Source organism: Eleutherodactylus coqui, chromosome 9 (assembly GCF_035609145.1).
Source record: "Eleutherodactylus coqui strain aEleCoq1 chromosome 9, aEleCoq1.hap1, whole genome shotgun sequence".
NCBI classification, from domain to species: domain Eukaryota; kingdom Metazoa; phylum Chordata; class Amphibia; order Anura; family Eleutherodactylidae; genus Eleutherodactylus; species Eleutherodactylus coqui.
The window spans coordinates 112,983,754-113,007,908 of NC_089845.1; the positions used below are offsets into that span (position 1 = coordinate 112,983,754).

General features: G+C 47.0%; 1 pseudogene; it reads left to right on the forward strand.

Annotated features, from left to right (window-relative positions):
* Positions 1 to 6,612: 6,612 nt before the first annotated feature.
* LOC136578687 (DNA repair and recombination protein RAD54B-like) lies at positions 6,613 to 20,124 on the forward strand (annotated as a pseudogene).
* Positions 20,125 to 24,155: the final 4,031 nt, after the last annotated feature.

Below are 24,155 nucleotides of genomic sequence, written 5' to 3' on the forward strand. Positions count from 1 at the left end.
GGGTGGTGGTGGTAGGGGGGGTTGGAACACTGGGGAAGGGGGTAACAACAAAGGCCCTCAACCAGGCCTCTAATAACCAATAACCATTGACCTACCTGACGCCAAGATGATTCTTAGATGTCTTTCGAATGTTTTTTTTCCTCTCCTCTTGCTATTATCTCCAATTTGGTATAGGTGAGGTCTCAGGACCTGTTTCCATAACGTGGTGCCCAGGTCTCCCGACCCATGTCACAGAACACTCCTATGTGGTGTTTATTGGCAGGTCTCCCACCATCACTCTCTCCAAGTACCAGCAAGTTAGTTTAAAGGACTCCTTAATAGCTTCTTTTACCGATCGAGGCAAAATCCCAATGAAGCTTTCCCATGTTTCAAAGAAATTTTGGAGCTTCTTTTGCTAATGTTGCCTCCGCCCAATCCATGCACATGAGGAAAGATAGTTTTTCCATAAAGAGCCGTAACAGAGGGGGGGATGTGTCAAGTCACGTCTGCAGGACTGTTTTAACCCCTGCCATGGCCACCATGTTTAATAGTTTTCGACTACCTGATGTACATCTGATTTCGTCCTGGTTAATGTGTCCAAAAATTGCCCATGTCGGATTAAACGGACAGGACAACGTTAGATGTGTGGTAGTGAATCTATGTACTCTGATCCTAAAGGTCTGAACTACCGGGCAGTCCCACAAACAGTGGCGGAGACCCACCCCCACCTCCTGGCATCGAAAGCAATTATTGGTTGTTAATACTCATATCATAAATCCCCTGAGGGGGGTGATGTGTGCCCTGTGGTAAACCTGTAAGGTCAACTTTACGTATCGGCTTGAGGGGAGAACCCGCAAGCTATATTTCAAGGCCTTCAATAACTGGGATGTTGTTAAATCCTGAATATCAGCGGTCCTTTTCTTAATGGCCATTGGAGAAGTAGTGTGATCTATGGGCGTACGGAGGAGACTGTATATTTTGTTGTGTGTTTCCTCATGTGTGGAGGATGGGTCAGACAAATGTTATCAGGCAACAATTCCTCCCGTGGTCAAACATTAGCGAGCACTTTTTCAATGTAACTTTTGGCTTGTAGGTATGAAAAAGCAGTTATGTTAATTTGTGGGTATTTGTCTTGTAATTCTGGAAAGGTTATCATCCTATGCGCTTTTTATTTGTAATAAACAGCCTACGTTAAGTATACCTCCAGCCCTCCATCATAGAAGTTCTCCCTGAGGCGCATTGCTTTGGAAACTGGGATTATTTAGTAAAGCTAAGAACGTAAAATAATTCGGATGTGAAGAGGTCAGTTTTTATAATTTTTGCCATGCCTGCCATGTTAATAACAATAGGGGGTTATCTCTGCAGTCTATCGGGATGTTCTGATTTGTGAGATGTAGAAAATTAGGAAGTGCAATCCCATGGAGGAATTTATGTTCCAAGTCCGTATCTACGAATAGGGAAGTATGTTGTACCCAGTCAATAATTATATGCATGAGTGTCGCTACGTTGTATAGTCTTATATTGGGAAAGTTAAGCCCACCGTTGAGCTTTGGCTGTCTCAAGATGTCAAACGGTATTCTGTTTCTTCCTCCCTTCCAAATAAATGTGCGCATCAAGTAGTTGATTTTTTCTTCATCTTTGAAGGTGAGGTAGACTGGGAGAGCATGGAATAGGTATAGTAGGCAGGGGAATTCTGCCATTTTTATTAAGTGGACTCTACCTATATATGACAGCAGGAGTTTGCGCCATTCTACTAAAGTCTGTTCTAGGGTTGCGATGCACGGTTTAATATTAAGTGCATATATTCTGTGGTAAGATTTGGGTATCTGTACACCAAGATATGAGATTGAGTTCTCTCGCCATCGAAAGGGGTATCTATGAGTCCAGCTCGGTCGCAATGGGCCGTTCAGCAATAGAGCCTCCAATTTCTCCAGACTAAGAAAATATCCCAAGAGAGAGCCCAGTTGCCGAAGGTCCCGCAGGATCAGTGAGAGAGACTTAGATGGGTTGACCTAGGGTCATCGTGTATCAGCTGTTGACCATTATGTTGCGTTTTAAGCCTGGCCGGGAACAGGAGTTGGAACCGTATATTTTTCTCGTGAAGGTAGCGACAGATTGGGGTGAAGGCTCTGCGGTTCTGGGTTACAAGCGCCAAGAAGTCCTGGAAAATCAGCACTTTGAAATCTCTGATCTTTAAAGTTGATTGACGGCAGTAATCTCTCAGAATTCTCTCCTTAACTGTCCAGTTTATATATTTTGCTATTTCTTGTCTGGGACGTTGGTTTCCCGCATCCGAAGGTCTAGGGGGTCCAATTCTATGAACTCCTTCTATACAGGTGTTATCAATGGGTATGTCTGGAGATAGAGCTTTAGGGAGCTCTTCCGTTAGGAGAGTAAGCAAGTCACAGCCCACGATGTTCTCTGGGATACCTATGAAACACAAGTTGTTTCTGGGATCTCTATTCTCCAAATCCTCAAGTTTCTCCCCCAGTTCCTGCTCCGTTTTCCGACATCTGGTAATGGATTGTTCCAAGTTGGTGACTGAGATCTCCTGAGAACTCACTTTATTTTCTAGTTCTGTAATCTTCTTGCCATTTGTGGTTATAAGTGAGAGGGCGGAGTTGATAGAAGTGTGGAGCACTTCCAATCGCTTGTCAAACATCGGCATGAGGAATCTGGACACTTTTTGTGCCACCGTGGTGGCTTGTAGTGTCTCTAAGGTTGTTGAGCGAGGTGGGCTATGACTTGGAGAGTCGTACGGTGATTCCTGTTCTGTTTCTTGGATAAGATCCTGTGAGAGATCATCTTCTGGGGTTGACTGAGTGAGAGTTGGAGTGGGTTTGGCAGGCATTTTGTCCTTTTTTATCCTGCTTGCCTTTTTGTCGCGGCATGGAGGAAGCAAGAGTGTTTTCTGATGAGAGAAGGCCCAAGGGTTGTGGAGAAGATTGGGGGGTGCTGCTTAGGTTTGACTTTCTTAGGAATCTGTCCATGACCCTTTGCCCCAGCTCTGGGGATAAATCGCGGGGATCTCTTTGTGATGGAAGGGCGTAAGTTTAATTACTTCAAAGGCCGGCTATGGGTTAGCGTGAGATAGCTGTGGTCAGACCAGCGAGCACCTCAGCATATATTTGCACGGGCTGCAGTATGAGAATCGGGTTAGTAAAAGATCATTGTTGGCAAGCGGTCTGGTGCTTGTGTCATGGTGCTAGTGGGCCTTGGTGGAAAGAGAATTATATTATATGGTTTTGCTTACTGGTACGTTGTTATTGTGCAGGGTTTAACACCCCTAAACCTTCAGGTTCATTTATACTTTTTTTTGGTACTCGGGTTAAAATGTGATCACACTTGGTGTCTCACTCCTGAAGGTTATGCAAGTTGTTATCTCTCTTTATTGCATGTTATTTATGTAGCAGCTTTTCTGCTGTAGGTATGCAGCTACATGATTGTATGTCTCTAAAAGCTGCAGATCCACGAGGGGCTGGCGCAGCAATACCTGGTTGTTATATTTACGTGGGAGGTCTGCACCTGTTATTAGGCTTCGCCGTTTGTTCTTTGCTGGGGACTATGATGACAATTGTCCCGTCCCAGCCCTTTATTGTTTTCTCGGTCTTCTTTACTTTCTTATTGCCCATCTATCTAGAGTCATTACTATAGTTAGCCACTGATTGGCGTGGAGGTCCAGGCATCGATTTTAGAAATTTGTTAGAGGTAGAGAGTCAGAGCTGTAGGTCCCTCAGAAAGGTAGTCAGTGAATAGATGAGGTGATTAAAGTAGTGCAGTCTCTAGTTGTGGAAGACTTATTAGAAAAATACCAGGGCTCCGGTTTAATGTTAATTTGACTTATGGACCAACTTATTCCTTATTATTCTTTGGCAATATGCATTGAAAGAAGTAGGAATTCAAGTCCTCTGTCTGGTGTAAAGGCACTTAAATCAACAAGCAGCAATTAGTGATTTTATGCATAGATGAAGTTGCTGTGCCGATTCTCACCACTGGGTGGCAGCAGAGGAACCACTTAATTGGTATAGGCTTGGAAGTTACAGTCCCTTATTGCAAAGACCTAGAGGTGGATATATAAACATATGGAAGTGTTAGGACTAGTGTGTTATGTGCTCCTCAAAATCTCCAGCTATGGCTGGTGCCCTGACTGCAGAATAACAAGGTGGCAGCGAGCAGACCTCTCCTCCTCCTCCAGAGCAGCGATCCCAGGCACAGCAGGTCAATGTGTGAGTACTCTGCCCTGCTGTTGTGTCCAGTGGGGAGCGTTATCCTGGCGCTCTGGTGTGAAAACCAGGGTACCCTGATTAATGGCTGCTACAGACACTACAGGCTCCGAGCGGGCAGGTTCCCCCTCTTAAGAGCGGAGCAGGCTCTCTGCTTCTCCTCACCTTCTCTCCTGCCGAGCCGACAGCTACACAGCACTGCAGGGACTTCTCCTCCTCACCACTGCTGTTCAGAGGATGGTTGGGTCCGCGGTGAGCTCCACAGCTGACAGGTGAGGCTGTTACTGTCTCCTTCTGTGCAGCAGCAGCCTGTCTGGATGGTCTGAGTAATTGAGGCTGGGGATGTGTAGGCATCACCAGGCCACGTTTCTGCAGGTGCCTGCGGTCACGGATCTGCTTCAGAGGGGGCTCTATCTGATCCTCAGCAGCACAGGAGACCAGCGGACAGGTGTCGCTAGCTGTCCCAGGCACCTAGATTGTGGGATGAGCTGAAATCCTGTTCAGTAATGGCAGAGTACTGGCAGTGTGCATCTGTTCTCTTTGGTAGCTTAACCAAACACTCCAGCCCTCCCTGTATAACTGTTGGCAACTCAGGACAGAAGACTGTCCAGAAGTTTAGCTACCTGGGGTGTATTATCTCCTCAGATGCAAAGATTGATCAAGAAGTTAATAACAGACTGGGAAAGTCAAGCAGTGCATTCAGCAGACCATACAAAAGAGCATGGTGCAACGAACAACTGGAGAAAAGCACAAAATACAGCTGTCGTATTGACAACCCTTCTATATGGCTCTGAGTCATGGGTTATCCATCATCATCATCTACGTTTCTGGTGCAGCCATCACCCCATTGCCATCACTGGCTCTTCCCCTGTCTCCTCTCTTCCACCCCCAGTAGTCCAGCCAGCCTCCCTGGCACTCCAACCCGGCATGGGGGCCTTGTATTTCCCCATCCTGGTTCTCACAACCCGCATTTTCACTCGGCTCAGCCCCAGCTCCTGGACCTCCCACTGGCATGACCAGCCGGGTCCGTCCCCATAGCCAGCACCTGGAGTGTTCGGATTTAGAAAAGATTTCAAGATTTTTCTTTGTCAGCTCCAGAGATATAGAGATGGGGTTATATGAGCCACAATCCTCCGGGTCTTTATTGGGCTTTAAAATGAGTATTATACTAGCCTCTGACATCGATTCCGGGAGATGGCCCATTTCAAACATATATTCATTTAAAGAAAGCAAGTGTGGCATGATTCCTTCTTTGCATTGTAGGTAGACCTCCAATGGCAGACCATCCAGTCTAGGGGTCTTGCACTTAGCCATATCCTTCATTGCCTCCTTAATCTCTTCCATCGTAATACGGAAGTCTAATAGGATTTTATGAGTGTCTTGTAGTTCAGGAAATACTATGTCTGCTAAGTAGGCTCGTTTAGACACAATGATTATCGCTCAAAAGCCATCTTTCAGTTTTCTGCCGAACGATGGTCCTCAGTTCGGCTTGAGAACAATCATTCAGCAGAACAGCTGATGAGCAGGACCGCACACTGTGTTCTGCCCGGGGAGAGCTGATTACAGCTGATAGCATTGTATCAGCTGTTCTCAGATGTCAGCCCTGACGGCAAAACAAAAGGAATGTAATCAGGGAACAGCAGGTGATCTGTTCCCTGCATACAGCTCCCGCCGCCTCACATGCTGATACTTGGTACTAATAGGTATTAGTACCAAGTAGTAATTTATGCAAAATGATCGCTTAAAACCATTTTTTTTAAGCGATCATCTTTGTGGTGTAAATGCACCTTTAGTATCTAGTTCTGTAGAGGAATAGTCAGTCTGGAATTGACATAGATTACTATAAAATTGTTGGAACCTATCCAGAATATCCTTTGGGTCTTAAAGTGCAACTCCTCCAGCCAACTTAATTCTCAGTACTGACGGGGAAGCAGTCTCCTGCTGGGCCATAAAGGCCAACAACTTGCTGGAATGATTGGCCAATTCAAAGAAAAACTGTTGGCACAAAAAGAGATTCCTTTGGGCCTTCTCCCTCAAATAATCCCTATCCATCTGCAACCATCTGTTTCTTTTAGCTTCAGAGGGATCGGAAATCAATTCTCTCTCCGGTGATTGACACTGTTCTGCCAAGAGATATCCCTCTTGCACCACAGACTTCTTAATAAGAGATTGAGGATCTAAAGCAGCCTGTGTGCCTCATAATATATTTGGATCTGGTCCGGTATACGATCACTTGGGCTAAGCAGTGAGGGACAGAACGGATGTATCTGCCATCTCCTAGAGACAACTGGACCAGGATTTCTCAGAATTATTCAAATCGGTGAATGATCAGATACTACTCTAGGAAGGAATTCTATGGAGTCAATTTTCAGGAATAAGGGTGGCTTCACACGAACAATAACTCGCGTGAATGGAGGTCGGTGCATTGTTTTTAATGGAGCTGCTGCCGGCGGCTCCATTGAAAACAATGGTCTGCTGGCACCCCTGCATTCTTTTTCAGGGAAGGGCTTTACATATAAGCCCTTCCCTGAAAAAGAAAAATTTTAGTGTAAAAAAATTAAATATGTACTTACCTGTCCGCCCCTGCCGTGACCCCCGCGGGCATGAAGAACACATCTGCCGCATGCGACAGATGTTTCCTTCATCTCCGCTAACTAAAAGAATTCCCACTGTGACAGATGCAGCAGAGGAATTCTTCAACTCTCTACCGCAGCTGTCACACATGTCAGCTGCGGTAGAGGATTCTGCTGCCGGCAATTGATTTCAGGGAAGGGCTTTAAATATAAGCCCTTCCCTGAAAATCAAGTAAAAGCGGTTTAAAAAACAAAAAAAATAGATACTCACCTTGCTTCAGCTGCCAGGGCTCAGCCGCGTCCTCTCCTGCTGCCCCTGCACTGTGGTGCTGATCTATCAGTATTTTAAATCCCCGCGTCCTCTCCTGCTGCCCCTGCACTGTGGTGCTGATCTATTTAGTATTTTAAATCCCCGCCTGCTGAAAGAGCTGAATGTGATTGGCTGAGGTGCTCAGCCAATCACAGGCAGCTCCTCCCGAATGAATGTGAAGCCACCCTTAGGAAGGGGGATCCAAATATATAGTTAATACGACTAAGGGCATGATTATGGGCAGCATGGCGAGAGAAGTCTTGGTGTCGGGGATGGAGTACACACCATAGATCCAGCCATTCTGTCACTGAGATTATCGAGTTATTCAAAAAGTTGAATAACTTTAATATTTTGATTGACTTTTTGTATTGACTTTTGAGTTACTTTCTTTGGTTTTCTCCAATCTTATATATACATATACACAGTTATGTGAGTGTCCTAAAGTTTCCTTACCCTGACAAGTAAGCTTTATGTTTTTCTATAAGTGTACAAGGTGTAGTAGAGGTCTCACAGTGAAATTATCATCTGAGCTCAAACAATACACTTCACTCTGGTAATTTGAAAGCAATTGATTTAACTTTTTGAATGGGGATGGAAACCAAGTATCTATAAAGTTACATATGAACAGATACGCTGCCAGATACGTTTGTGCGAGCCTGGGTTTAATATATTCCCATAATAACTAATTTTGTAAGGTTCAGCAAAGTGTTCAGTAGAGTTCGGCCACTCTCACGCATCCGTTTTTTCCGCAGTATAATGCTTTCATTGATTTCAATGAAGCCTCGCAGACACGCTTGCAAGCGGCGCTTTCCAGCGCCACGATTTTCAAGCTCTGTCTGCTCTATTTTCTGCATTCAGCACACCTCATCAATGATGGGATGCTCTAAAACTTGCTGTCAGAGGCCTGCGAAAACTAAAGTAAAATCAAGGCACTTTGCCGAGTTATCTGCGAGTATGGCCTTAGAAATAAAACCGTAGAAGTTAAAACAAAAAAAAAATTCTCTCTGCACCTGAGTGCATCTGGACTGGTACATTGGTCGCACCTGTACTGTATGTACATCATTCCATTTAAAACCCAGTGGTGCCATAGACAGGTACTCTAAGCTTTGGTGAGGGATGGTAACTTCTCCTTGACAGTTTTTGTGTGGCGTATTTAGGGGGGGGGGGGGGTTACATTTTATGATCATAGTTGCAATAAAGCTTTTTTTGTCTTTCCCTCTAGGATCCCAAAGGGGAAGAATTCATTGGTTCTCCATTGTATTCGGTGCTCATCATCATCTACGAGATGTTACTACGTTCTTTAGAGCAGTTGCAGAATCTGAGCTTTGATCTCATCATCTGCGACGAGGGCCATCTTCTAAAGAACAGCTCGATAATAACAACTTCAGTGCTCAGCAGTTTGTCTTGCAGCAGAAGAATCATCCTGTCTGGTAGCTTTTCTCTTTATTTGCTGCAAGCCTTTCTGTTAGCGAGTTTCGTCTTAGCTCCCTATGTGTCAAAGAATTACATTATTATTCGCAATTTTCAAATATATATCTTTTATTATAGTTGCTTACAGGGAAATTTTTATGATAGAGCAGGACAGTCAAGCGAATGAGATTCCCCTTGGCCTACCTGTACATAGCCCATTGAGTTTTACGACAGCCTGGGTCTGAAGACTGATGTGGAGGCTTAGCACAGTGCGGTGGGCAAGTTGTGGTTGGGGACAGTGACACCAGGATACAGTTCAGACAGGGCTTTATTGTTGCCAGCCAAAATCCAGGAAAATATAGCCATTTGCATTCAGGCTTGTACAGAAAATAAAATCCTGTTGTCCAGCACTAAATAAATAATTGTCATCTTGACTGTACTGGTGGCTTTCCACCAATCACCTGTCAAACCTTCAATACCATATTCTCATCTCTGCCTGCTGGGAAGACACTGCCATTACCTTCTGTATTCTATAGTCACCTAAATAAATTACAGACCATAAGTATACAGTCAGGAGGATGACAGATTTTCTGCTCTTCCGCTGCGGCTGGCGCTCCCATAGAGGAGAGCGCGGCCGCAGCGGGAAAAAAAAATGGACATGCTGCGGTCGGCAAACCTGCGCTGCAGCGGCAGCTTCTGCCGGCTTAGCCGCAGCGGATTTGCTGTCCTGTGTGGACGAGATTTCTGAGAAATCTGGTCCACATGGCTGGCTAATTCCGGGATTTGCGGCCGCATGCGGATTTGCTGCGGCGAAATTCTGCACGGAATTTCCGCAGCAAATCCGCTCCGTGTGAACCCAGCCTTATTCTGCTGAAAAGAAAGTCTCAGCCTAATAAGGCTTAGTGGTCAGTGTGAAAGTTGCACAAAGATAGACTGGGACATCAAAATTAAAAAACATTTTTTAAAGCAAAAACTTGATTCATACAGTAGGCCATTTTTTGATGACACTAGCAGGCAATAATACACTGCATCACAGGAGTATTGCAGTGTATTGTGTGAAAGAATAGAAGACCCCATAGCCAAATCTCATAGTTAAACAAAAAAGTAAGGGGGAAAAAAACAGCTGCACATAATGTTCATCATTTTCTAGACCGTTCCATAGCAACACTATCACTAGTGAACGTAGTACACATGTACTGATTACTTTAGTGAACCTGCACATTCACTAGTAATAGTTTACATTCACTGGCATCCACTTCCACTTAGTCATATATATTTCTCAAAAACGATCACAATAAAGCTGCGCTGTGAACACGCAGGATGGATGATGTATACTCACTTAGGAGAGGGGAGTGTCAACCTCCCACCTCAAGGATCCGAGATGGCTCTACACAATTGTTAACTCTGAGATCCACCTCCACCAGAATCGAAAGTTACTTCCTTACGATCTGATATCAGGAAACAGTTTTTTATTATTTAACAAACACAAATTGGTCCCTTTTCAAGGGGACCTGGCATATACACACAACGCGTTTCGGCTGTTAAGAGCCTTTTTCAAGTATATAATACCACTCATAAATAGCTGACTTAAATATAAAATTACTAAACATACAATTACAATCACCTGAAAGAGCCACGTTGTGTGTTCGCAGCGCAGCTTTATTGTGATCGTTTTTGTGACTTTTTACCCCATCACTTGTTGATGGGGGCTTTATTCTTTTCTTTGGCTGCAGCTCTCCATTTTTTTGGATATCACTTAGTGTGGATTTGGCTCTATTAACTTCTCGCATCGGACTGAGCAACATGGAACTTGTCCCAAGGCGCTGTCCTATTCTTTTGTTTTCATATATATTTCTGTAATTTCCAATGCTTGATACAAATAGTAGCAATGAACTCTCTTCCAGGCACTCCGGTTCAGAACGATCTCCAGGCGTTTTATGGATTGATCGACTTTGGTAATCCAGGAATTCTCAGCTCACTATCCACTTACAGAGGAACCAATAACTAGATCCCGCGAGCCATCAGCAAATAAAGTAAGTATATTCAGAAGTTGCCTGCGTTTTTATATGATCTGCAGTTAGATGAGAAATCTTTTCCAGGTTCCCAGGATGCAACACAAAGTATAACATCTGAGATCTACGGGGTCTTTACATCGAAGGTCAGAATTTGGCTGGATGGATCTGAAGTGTAACACCAGACACAACCTATGGGCAAGGGTGGCACTGTTTCTGAGGAGAGAAAAAAACAACCCTTTTTTTTCCAACCCTTTTAAGTATTAAAAGACAAGTATCATTTCCAATTTATTTAAAACCATCTTTTTCTAAATGCGTTTTGTTTTCTAGAAAGAAACAAATTAGGAGACTACAGAGCGGCAGAACTTGGACGTATAACGGGTTTATTCATTCTGCGAAGAACCCAGGAGGTTATTAATAGATTTCTCCCTTCTAAAATTGAAAGCATTGTTTTCTGCAAGTCCTCCACGTCCCAGCTGGAACTTTACAAGAAACTTCTGAACTCTCGTCTTGTCAAGTGCTGCCTGCAAGGCTCAGCGGAGGGCAGTCCTCACCTCGTGTGCATCGGGGCACTGAAGAAACTCTGTAACCACCCATGTTTGCTTTATAAAACCATCCAGGTCAGTGTAAGATGTACTGCTTTCATAAATGTTGTACATCTATACATGTGTGGGTGTACATATAGCAGCAGGTCTCTAATAAGGGACAAACATTCAGAACCACTGGACACTTAAGAACTTGTCTCACCCCACTCTCATCACAGCTCCCCAGTAGTCACAGCAGTGTCTTCCCTTTACCTCCCCAGTAATTGCATTGTTGACTTATCTTTTGCCTTCCACTGACTGACCTATGTAGCTGGTGCTTTCCTGGCACATGTGGCAATTGTATCCATAGGCGCTATACACCATTTAGCCAACAGAGGCCAAAGAGTGTCCTTTTGGCCTGCATTGGGATTCTGTATGTCCTTATACCTAACTCACCTATATGGAATAGTGTAGTTTGTTGCACTATTGTATACAGAGACCTCCATGAAAAAGAAAGCTATTAGAGATGAGCGAACGTACTCGTCCGAGCTTGATACTCGTTCGAGTATTAGCGTGTTCGAGATGCTCATTACTCGTGACGAGTACCACGTGATGTTCGGGTTACTTTCACTTTCATCTCTGAGACGTTAGCGCGCTTTTCTGGCCAATAGAAAGACAGGGAAGGCATTACAACTTCCCCCTGCGACGTTCAAGCCCTATACCACCCCCCTGCAGTGAGTGGCTGGCGAGATCAGGTGTCACCCGAGTATAAAAATCGGCCCCTCCCACGGCTCGCCACAGATTTGTTCTGACATAGAGGAGGGAAAGTGCTGTTGGTGCCGGAGCTGCTATAGGGAGAGTGTTAGGAGTATTTTAGGCTTCAAGAACCCCAACGGTCCTTCTTAGGGCCACATCTAACCGTGTGCAGTAGTGTGGAGGCTGCTTTTTGCAGTGTTGCACATAATTTTTTTCGGCCGTGCAGAGCATTGCACCCTGCAGTAATTATTCATACTCCAGGGCCAGAAGTGGTGGTTAGGCAGGGACAGAAGACATATATTGTGAGGCAGGGACAGAAGACATATACTGTGAGGCAGGGACAGAAGACATATTTATTGAATATAGGCAGTGGGCCTTAGCAAAAACATTTGGGGAAAAAAATCTATTTGGGCTGCCTGTGACTGTCCTCAGTGTACTGGGTCTGTGCTGGTGTAGTTGTCCTCCTAATTCATACGCAGCCAGCTAAGTGTTACAGCAGGCCTGCGCAAAATTATTTCCTGGCTCTGTGTTGGCTGTTAAATCACCGCTGTATTCCAGTCCACAGTGCAACAGAGTGCAGTTATTTGACATACTCCAGGGCCAGTAGTGGTGACGCAGAGAGAGAAGACATATACAGTGTATATAGGCAGTGGGCGTTTCCAAAAACATTTGGGGAAGAAAATCTATTTGGGCTGCCTGTGACTGTCCTCAGTGTACTGGGTCTGTGCTGGGTGTAGTTGTCCTCCTAATTCATACGCAGCCAGCTAAGTGTTACAGCAGGCTTGCGCAAAATTATTTCCTGGCGTTCCGTAAGCGAAGTCAGCCTCCAACCACAGGCCAATAAGCGGCACATTTAATTACAGCATTCTGTTTCTGCACTACTGGTAATAAACCATGCTGAGGGGTAGGGGTAGGCCTATAGGACGTGGACGCGGGCGAGGACGCGGAGGCCCAAGTCAGGGTGTTGGCACAGGCCGAGCCAGTGCGGTGGCCAGGGGTAGAGGCAGGGCCAGACCGAATAATCCACCAACTGTTTCCCAAAGCGCCCCCTCGCACCATGCCACCCTGCACAGGTCAAGGTGCTCTACGATGTGGCAGTTTTTCACAGAGACGCCTGACGACCGACGAACAGTGGTGTGCAACCTTTGTCGCGCCAAGATCAGCTGGGGAGCCACCACCACCAGCATGCGCAGACATATGATGGCCAAGCACCCCACAAGGTGGGACGAAGGCCGTTCACCGCCTCTGGTTTGCACCACTACCTCTCCCCCTGTGCCCCAACCTGCCACTGAGATCCAACCCCCCTCTGAGGACACAGGCCCTACCGTCTCTTGGCCTGCACCCACACCCTCACCTCCGCTGTCCTCGGCCCCATCCAACAATGTCTCTCAACGCAGCGTCCAGACGTCGCTAGCGCCACTGTTTGAGCACAAGTACGCCGCCACGCACCCGCACGCTCAAGCGTTAAACGTGCACATTGCAAAATTGATCAGCCTGGAGATGCTGCCGTATAGGCTTGTGGAAACGGAGGCTTTCAAAAGCATGATGGCGGTGGCGGCCCCGCTCTACTCGGTTCTCAGTTGCCACTACTTTTCCCAATGTGCCGTCCCAGCCCTGCACGACCACGTCTCCCGCAACATTGTACGCGCCCTCACCAACGCGGTTACTGCCAAGGTCCACTTAACAACAGACACGTGGACAAGCATAGGCGGGCAGGGCCGCTATATCTCTCTGACGGCACATTGGGTGAATTTAGTGGAGGCTGGGACAGAGTCAGAGCCTGGGACCGCTCACGTCCTACCCACCCCCCAAATTGCGTGCCCCAGCTCGGTGGTGGTATCTGCGGCGGTGTATGCTTCCTCCACTAAACCACTCTCTTCCTCCTCCTCCTCCTCCTACGCAACCTCTGTCTCGCAATCAAGATGTGTCAGCAGCAGCACGTCGCCAGCAGTCGGTGTCGCGCGGCACGGCAGCACAGCGGTGGGCAAGCTTCAGCAGGCCGTGCTGAAACTACTCAGCTTAGGAGAGAAGAGGCACACGGCCCACGAACTGCTGCAGGGTCTGACAGAGCAGACCGACCGCTGGCTTGCGCCGCTGAGCCTCCAACCGGGCATGGTCGTGTGTGACAACGGCCGTAATCTGGTGGAGGCTCTGCAGCTCGGCAGCCTCATGCACGTGCCATGCCTGGCCCATGTCTTTAATTTGGTGGTTCAGCGCTTTCTGAAAAGCTACCCACACTTGTCATACCTGTTCGGAAAGGTGCGCCGGGTCAGCGCACATTTCCGCAACTCCAAGACGGACGCTGCCACCCTGCGGACCCTGCAACATCAGTTTAATCTGCCAGTGCACCGATTGCTGTGCGACGTGCCCACACGGTGGAACTCTACGCTCCACATGTTGGCCAGGCTCTATGAGCAGCGTAGAGCTATTGTGGAATACCAACTCCAACATGGGCGACGTAGTGGGAGTCAGCCTCCTCAATTCTTTACAGAAGAGTGGGCCAGGTTGGCAGACATCTGCCAGGTCCTTGGAAACTTTGAGGAGTCTACCCAGATGCTGAGCGGGGATGCTGCAATCATTAGCGTCACCATTCCTCTGCTATGCCTCTTGAGAAGTTCCCTGCAAAGCATAAAGGCAGATGCTTTGCACTCGGAAACGGAGGCGGGGGAAGACAGTATGTCGCTGGATAGTCAGAGCACCCTCATGTCTATATCTCAGCGCGTTGAGGAGGAGGAGGAGGGGGAGGAGCATGAGGAGGAGGGGGAAGAGACAGCTTGGCCCACTGCTGAGGGTACACATGCTGCTTGCCTGTCATCCTTTCAGCGTGTATGGCCAGAGGAGGAGGGGGAGGAGGAGGAGGAGGATCCTGAAAGTGATCTTCCTAGTGAGGACAGCCATGTGTTGCGTACAGGTACCCTGGCACACATGACTGACTTCATGTTAGGATGCCTTTCTCGTGACCCTCGCGTTACACGCATTCTGGCCACTACGGATTACTGGGTGTACACACTGCTCGACCCACGTTATAAGGAGAACCTTTCCACTCTCATTCCCGAAGAGGAAAGGGGTTCCAGAATGATGCTATACCACAGGGCTCTGGTGGACAAACTGATGGTAAACTTCCCATCCGACAGCGCTAGTGGCCGAAGGCGCAGTTCCGAGGGCCAGGTAGCAGGGGAGGCGCAGAGATCAGGCAGCATGTACAGCGCAGGCAGGGGACCATTATCCAAGGCCTTTGCCAGTTTTCTGGCTCCCCAGCAAGACTGTGTCACCGGTCCTCAGTCAAGGCTGAGTTGGCGGGAGCACTGTAAAAGGATGGTGAGGGAGTACATAGCCGATCGCACGACCGTCCTCGGTGACGCCTCTGCCCCCTACAACTACTGGGTGTCGAAGCTGGACACGTGGCCTGAACTCACGCTGTATGCCCTGGAGGTGCTTGCTTGTCCTGTGGCTAGCGTCTTGTAAGAGAGGGTGTTTAGTGCGGCTGGGGGAATCATCACGGATAAGCGTACCCGCCTGTCAACCGCCAGTGCCGCCAGGCTTACACTCATCAAGATGAACAAAGCCTGGATTTCCCCAGACTTCTCTTCTTCACCAGCGGACAGCAGCAATACCTAAGCAATACGTAGGCTGCACCCGCGGATGGAAGCATCGTTCTCTATCACCATCAAAAACGGGGACCTTATTGCTTCATCAATCTGTGTTTAATATTCATCCTCCTCCTCCTGCTCCTCCTCCTGAAACCTCACATAATCACGCCGAACGGGCAATTTTTCTTAGGCCCACAAGGCTCAGTCATATAATTTTTGTAAACAATTTTTATACGTTTCAATGCTCATTAAAGCGTTGAAACTTTCACCTCAACCAATTTTTATTTTAACTGGGCTGCCTCCAGGCCTAGTTACCAATTAAGCCACATTAACCAAAGCGATTAATGGGTTTCACCTGCCCTCTTGGTTGGGTATGGGCAATTTTTCTGAGATACATTAGTACTGTTGGTACACCAATTTTTGGGGGCCCTCGCCTACAGTGTAATCCCATTAATTTTTAGCCCACCTGCATTAAAGCTGACGTTACATCAGCTGTGATGGGCAATGCAATGGGATATATTTATGTACCGCCGGTGGGTTCCTGGCACCCACCCATCCTGTCGGTCCACACGGAGTTGTAACTGCATGTGTCCACTTCTAAAGAACCCCAGTCTGACTGGGGCATGCAGTGTGGGCCGAAGCCCACCTGCATTAAGCACGACGTTACCTCAGCTGTGATGGGCAATGCAATGGGATACATTAATGTACAGCCGGTGGGTTCCAGGGAGCCACCCATTCTGTGGGTGCACACGGAATTCCCATTGCGGAGTTGTACCTGCCTGTGACTATTTATAAAAAACCGCGGTCTGACTGGGGCATGCAGACACCTTGACAGAATGAATAGTGTGTGGCACATAGGTTCCCCATTGCTATGCCCACGTGTGCAGCTCCAGATGGAGGTGGCACAGGATTGGATTTTTCATTGCTTCTGTACAGCATTGTGGGCTATCGCCCCGCCCCTTTTAAAGAGGGTCGCTGCCTAGCCGTGCCCACCCTCTGCAGTGTGTGCCTGCGGTTCCTCCTCATGGCAGACGCACTTATAAATAGACATGAGGGTGGCGTGGCATGAGGGCAGCTGAAGGCTGCGCAGGGACAGTTTGGTGTGCGCTGTGGACACTGGGTCGTGCGGGGGGGAGGGGGGGTTGGGCAGCATGTAACCCAGGAGAAGTGGCAGCGGAGAGTCATGCAGGCAGTGATTGTGCTTTGTTGGAGGTAGTGTGGTGCTTAGCTAAGGTATGCATTGCTAATGAGGGCTTTTCAGAAGTAAATTTGTTGGGAGGGGGGGGGCCCACTCTTGCCGGTATTGTGGCTTAATAGTGGGACCTGGGAACTTGAGATGCAGCCCAACATGTAGCCCCTCGCCTGCCCTATCCGTTGCTGTGTCGTTCCCATCACTTTCTTGAATTGCCCCGATTTTCACAAATGAAAACCTTAGCGAGCATCGGCGATATACAAAAATGCTCGGGTCGCCCATTGACTTCAATGGGGTTCGTTACTCGAAACGAACCCTCGAGCATCGCGATAATTTCATCCTGAGTAACGAGCACCCGAGCATTTTGGTGCTCGCTCATCTCTAGAAGCTATATATACTCCATATACACTCATTGTAAAAGAAAAAAAAACATTGATGTAAGTAACTGATTACAATATTGGAGCAAAAAGATAATTTAATATGGAGAACTGACCCCTTAGAGGGAGTCTCTAGTACCCTGTTGTATCACCTCTAGCTTGGATACAAGATGTGATTCGGGCTGACATGGAGGCTCTAGTATCCTGTTGTACCATCTCTAACTTGGATACAAAATGTGATATGGGCTGGCATGGAGGCTCTAGTACCCTGTTGTACCACCTCTAGCTTAGATATCAGATGTGATACGGGCGGGCATGGAGACATACAGTTTCTGTATGGCATCCTGTGGCATATCGGTCCACATTTGCTGTAACTGAACCTCTAAATAGTGCAAACTCGTAGGCTGTTGAAGTTCTTATCCCAGATGGTCCCATTCATGTTCTATTGGGGATAATTCTGTCAGCCACAGAAGTGTGACAATGTTGTGGGGACATTTCCATGACCCTCTTGTGTGTGCGGCCGAGCATTATCCTGCTGGACTGCTGCATGTAAAAGTGATGCTTGAAAGTTTGTGATTGGTTCAAAATTTTCTACTTTTATTTGACCTAATTTTCACACGTCTTAAAAGTAAATATAGAGAACCCACCTAAACAAATGAGATAAAAATATTAGACTTGGTAATTTATTTATTGAGGAATATAATTCAATATCACATATCTGTGAGTGGCAAAAGTATGTGAACCTTCAGGATTAGCAGATAATTTGAAAGTTAAATTAAAGCCCATTTACACTGAAAGATGATCACTCAAACAACAGTTTGAGTGACAGTTTTGAGCATTCATCTTTGCATAGTCTATAGTAGCTAATTAGCTGCTAAAGAGCTATGCAGGTGGAACGGGACACCGCAGCCATCACTCGGCGAACAATACAGCTATTTTGCATGAGCAAACAGCTGCATTGTTCTCCGCACTTACAGCTCGCATCCCGCTTTGAACTACCAGCAGGACACGAGCTGAAAGAATGTTATCAGTGCTGCCGACTGTGATAACAGCCTGCACCGCTGTAAGAATTCATCGCTCAATTTTAGAACACTAGAATTGAGCGAGAAATGACTCATGCACGAAAACTGTACGATGTCCGTGCATTTAGACGCAACGTTTATCATTCAAAAGACTGCTTTAAGTGAATACTGAGCAAGAGGCGTTGTCTAAATGGGCTTTTGTTTGGTGTCTTCAATTTTTTTTTTTAATCAGTGCATTTTTCGAAGACTTTTTGTTGTTGGTTTTAATTAAAAATTTCTATTCACTTGTATTCTTTTTCAAGGCATTGCAGATTGGAGGACTGATAGACTTGCAAAATCTGTTAGAGTAAACTTCTCCACCCCTCCCCTAGTCTGCTATCCTGTCTGGGAAGGAGCAACTGTGTGTGTATGTGTGTGTGTGTGTGTGTGTGGGGGGGGGGTGGGAAACGTTACACAGCAAGGGATTTGTAAGACATGACCACTCAGGGGCTTTCTGCAGTGACAGGAAAAAAGCAGCACATTTAGTCATTTGTAAGTTCATGTAAGTCTCCCACACTGGGAAGTGCAGTCTATGGAAATATGTCATTGTTTATTACAGTCACTCCAAATTGTAAGTAGTAAAAGAGGATTAAAAAACCTGTGATATGTCTGGAGGGCAAAAACTTGTTACAGAGGCCAGTATGGCAGTGCTGGGAGATACTGATTATCTCACCAGCTCCCATGGCCCAGCATGCTGTACCTTCTAGTACTGTTTTGTTATGTTCTGCTCTCCATCCAGATCATACAAACTATAATTGGGCTAAATTTTTTTAGCTCAGCTCATCTTCCACCATCTTGTCATTTGATCTAGAGATAGCACTATGTTGTAATCAACTACATGGAATTTATCTGTTCCACTCTATCTCCCACTAGTAAAACCCCATTAATACGCAATGATTATCGCTCAAAATTTGTTCAAACCATGGCTTTTGAGCGATACGTTGTGTGTAAATGCTTCCGTCTTTCAGTCTTCGGCTGAACGATGATTTTTAGGTGAGCATAAAATCTATCGTTAAGCCATCAAGAGAGATAGCAGGGACCGCTGTGTTTTCCATGGAAGGAGCTGATTACATTGTATTCAGCTGACAACCCGCGGTAGCCCCTGCAAAGACAAATGCAGCTGAGTGCAAAGTACAGGCCACATGCTAGGATTTGCAAACAACTGCTGGAGGCTCATTTGCACACAAATGAAGCTGATAAAGTGCTAATGAGCATTAGTACTTTATGCAAAACGATCGCTAAAACTGTCAATCTTTCAATCGTTTGAAAGTTTGTCTTTGCATGTAAATGAGCCTTTAATGGTAAACTGAGTAATAGCATTGTGTAGGTGTGGCTATACAGTATTGAGTGGGCGTGGCTACACAGCTTCTGACAGAAGGGAGGGAGAGCTGAGCTTGTGCTGATTACATCCCATCAGCCACAAGTCTCAGTAGGGGACTTGAGGCACAGTATATATAAGGCGTGTTAAGTGCATAAGAATGAAAATGCCAAGCAAAAATACAGATAAGTGCATCATTTTTTCTGCAAGGACTTAGGATTTTTCATGCACAAAGGTTTCCTTGTCCTTTTAAAGAACAGAGATCTATCCAAGTCTGACCTTCACACATTTGTGGAAGTGTATGATGACACGATGACACGGAGCTATCATTGTGTGACCCTTGCCACAGGAGAGTGGTCCATCCGTTTGTACTTCTGCCAAGACAGGTAGTGCCTGGTGCTGTCAGTGACAGGGTGTCGCCAAGCACTCAGCCAATGGCATGCAGGGCAGGCCGCAAGATCTCTGCCAGGGTGGCTTTTCTGTGAATTCTCTTTTTTTTGTCCAGCTGTGATATACTAGAAAAACTATGTGTGTCTGTACATCCTTTGATTCAAAGCTCAGTGAATGCCTGCATGCTACTTGCCTGCAGTAAAAATAGATCATTACATAAGTTGCAGGAATTTCATTTTCTTGGGAAATACTTAGGGATCTACTAACTTCTTTACTATTCTTCTTCTTTCAGGAGAAAAGCACGAATGTGAGGAGCAGAGAGTCTATGAAGCCTTGGCCGAACTCTTTCCCCATGATTATAGCACTAGTACAGTTTCTGGGCTTGAATCTGGAAAACTTCAGGTTTTAACAAAATTGTTAATTGCTATAAAAGAACACAATCCCTTAGAGAGGCGAGCGCCACACAGTTTAAGAAGAGCTGGAAGCAGGCTTGCCAGGACCGCATTATTAAAAGCTCATCGGTGTCCATTAAATATAGGAAAATCATTTTTTTAACAACTGTCATCTTTTCTATGAGATATGAATACTGGAAGTTATAGGCCCAACGCTTGAGGCTGCACTACTGACAACACGACCCCTTCCTGATCTCTATCAGGGGATGACTTGTCTTGGATACATGTGGATATTGTTGCCTATAATGATTTTTAAATCTATGCAAGGTCTCCATGGTAACATTACCGCTGGCAGAAATCAGACTGTCAGTAGTGCAGTCTTGGGCTTTAGGCTTAGAACGCCCAAGTAGTCATATCTCAGCCTAGAAATAAGACATTAAAAAACTATTTTCACACTTTAATGTACACTAAAGTAGTGCTCTGTGCATTTTTTTGGTAGATCTCCTTAAGGCCACTCTCACACAGGCGTTTGTGAATTTTTTTTTGAAAACACAACATTTTTCATAGCTTTAGAACAGTGTTTTTAAATGCTCTCAACAACGTTTTTAACACACTCCATCCTTGCAATGAGTGATGTGGGGCATTAAAAACACGATTATCGCATGAAAATGGAACATACAGCTTTTGTTTTAGCGGGCTGCATAGGTATTGTTTAGAGATGAGCGAGCACCAAAATGCTCGGGTGCTCGTTACTCGGGACGAAATTTTCGCGATGCTCGAGGGTTCGTTTCAAATAACAAACCCCATTGAAGTCAATGGGCGACCCAAGCATTTTTGTATATCACCGATGCTCGCTAAGGTTTCCATTTGTGAAAATCTGGGAAATTCAAGAAAGTGATGGGAACGACACAGAAACGGATAGGGCAGGCGAGGGGCTACATGTTGGGCTGCATCTCAAGTTCCCAGGTCCCACTATTAAGCCACAATACCGGCAAGAGTGGGCCCCCCTCCCAACAATTTTTACTTCTGAAAAGCCCTCATTAGCAATGCATACCTTAGCTAAGCACCACACTACCTCCAACAAAGCACAATCACTGCCTGCATGACACTCCGCTGCCACTTCTCCTGGGTTACATGCTGCCCCCCCCCCTGCACGACCCAGTGTCCACAGCGCACACCAAATTGTCCCTGCGCAGCCATCAGCTGCCTTCATGCCACACGCTGGCCTCATGCCACACCACCCTCATGTCTATTTATAAGTGCGTCTGCCATGAGGAGGAACCGCAGGCACACACTGCAGAGGGTTGGCACGGCTAGGCAGCGACCCTCTTTAAAAGGGGCGGGACGATAGCCCACAATGCTGTACAGAAGCAATGAGAAATCCAATCCTGTGCCACCTCCATCTGGAGCTGCACACGTGGGCATAGCAATGGGGAACCTATGTGCCACACACTATTCATTCTGTCAAGGTGTCTGCATGCCCCAGTCAGAACGCGGTTTTTTATAAATAGTCACAGGCAGGTACAACTCCGCAATGGGAATTCCGTGTGCACCCACAGCACGGGTGGCTCCCTGGAACCCACCGGCTGTACATAAATGTATCCCATTGCAGTGCCCTGGACAGCAGAGCTAACGTCAGATTAAATGCAGGTGGGCTTCGGCCCACACTGCATGCACCAGTCAGACTGGGGTTCTTTATAAGTAGACACATGCAGTTACAACTCCCTGTGGACCCTCAGCATGGGTGGCTCCCTGGAACCCACCGGCAGTACATAAATATATCCCATTGCATTGCCCATCACAGCTGAGGTAATGTCATGTTAAATGCATGTGGGCTTTGGCCCACACTGCATGCCCCAGTCAGACTGGGGTTCTTTAGAAGTGGACACATGCAGTTACAACTCCCTGTGGACCGACAGCATGGGTGGCTCCCTGGAACCCACCGGCGGTGCATAAACATATGTCATTGCATTGCCCATCACAGCTGAGGTAATGTCATGTTAAATGCAGGTGGGCTTCGGCCCACACTGCATGCCCCAGTCAGACCGGGGTTCTTTAGAAGTGGACACATGCAGTTACAACTCCGTGTGGACTGACAGCATGGGTGGCTCCCTGGAACCCACTGGCGGTACATAAATATATCCCATTGCATTGCCCATCACAGCTGAGGTAATGTCATGTTTAATGCAGGTGGGCTTCGGCCCACACTGCATGCCCCAGTCAGACTGGGGTTCTTAAGAAGTGGACACATGCAGTTACAACTCCGTGTGGACCGACAGCATAGGTGGGTGCCAGGAAGCCACCGGCTGTACATAAATATATCCCATTGCAGTGCCCAGCACAGCTGAGGTAATGTCATGTTTAATGCAGGTAGTCTTCGGTCCACACTGCATGCCCCAGTCAGACTGGGGTTCTTTAGAAGTGGACACATGCAGTTACAACTCCGTGTGGACCGACAGGATGGGTGTGTGCCAGGAAGCCACCGGCGGTACATAAATATATGCCATTGCAGTGCCCAGCACAGCTGATGTAACGTCAGCTTTAATGCAGGTGGGCAAAAAAATAATTGGATTACACTGTAGGCGAGGGCCCCAAAAAATTGGTGTACCAACAGTACTAATGTACCTCAGAAAAATTGCCCATGTCCAACCAAAAGGGCAGGTGAAACCCATTAATCGCTTTGGTTAATGTGGCTTAATTGGTAACTAGGCCTGGAGGCAGCCCAGTTAAAATAAAAATTGGTTCAGGTGCAAGTTTCAACGCTTTAATGAGCATTGAAATGTATAAAAATTGTTTACAAAAATTATATGACTGAGCCTTGTGGGCCTAAGAAAAATTGCCCGTTCGGCGTGATTACGTGAGGTTTCAGGAGGAGGAGCAGGAGGAGGAGAATGAATATAATACACAGATTGATGAAGCTAAAAGGTCCCAGTTTTTGATGGTGATAGAGAACGATGCTTCCATCCGCGGGTGCAGCCTACGTATTGTTTAGGTATTGCTGCTGTCCGCTGGTGGAGAAGAAAAGTCTGGGGAAATCCAGGCTTTGTTCATCTTTATGAGTGTAAGCCTGTCGGCACTGTCGGTTGACAGGCGGGTACGCTTATCAGTGATGATTCCCCCAGCCGCACTAAACACCCTCTCTGACAAGACGCTAGCCGCAGGACAAGCAAGCACCTCCAGGGCATACAGCGCGAGTTCAGGCCACGTGTTCAGCTTCGACACCCAGTAGTTGTAGGGGGCAGAGGCGTCACGGAGGACGGTCGTGCGATCGGCTATGTACTCCCTCACCATCCTTTTACAGTGCTCCCGCCGACTTAGCCTTGACTGGGGAGCGGTGGTACAGTCTTGCTGGGGAGCCAGAAAGCTCTCAAAGGCCTTAGAGAGTGTTCCCCTGCCTGTGCTGTACATGCTGCCTGATCTCTGCGCCTCCCCTGCTACCTGGCCCTCGGAACTGCGCCTTCGGCCACTAGCGCTGTCGGATGGGAATTTTACCATCAGTTTGTCCGCCAGGGTCCTGTGGTATAGCATCACTCTCGAACCCCTTTCCTCTTCGGGTATGAGAGTGGAAAGGTTCTCCTTATACCGTGGGTCGAGCAGTGTGTACACCCAGTAATCCGTAGTGGCCAGAATGCGTGTAACGCGAGGGTCACGAGAAAGGCATCCTAACATGAAGTCAGCCATGTGTGCCAGGGTACCTGTACGCAACACATGGCTGTCCTCACTAGGAAGATCACTTTCAGGATCCTCCTCCTCCTCAGGCCATACACGTTGCAAGGATGACAGGCAAGCAGCATGGGTACCCTCAGCAGTGGGCCAAGCTGTCTCTTCCCCCTCCTTCTCATGCTCCTCCACCTCCTCCTCCTCCTCAACGCACTGAGATATAGACAGGAGGGTGCTCTGACTATACAACGACATACTGTCTTCCCCCGCCTCCGTTTCTGAGCGCAAAGCGTCTGCCTTTATGCTTTGCAGGGAACTTCTCAAGAGGCATAGCAGAGGAATGGTGACGCTAATGATTGCAGCATCGCCGCTCACCATCTGGGTAGAC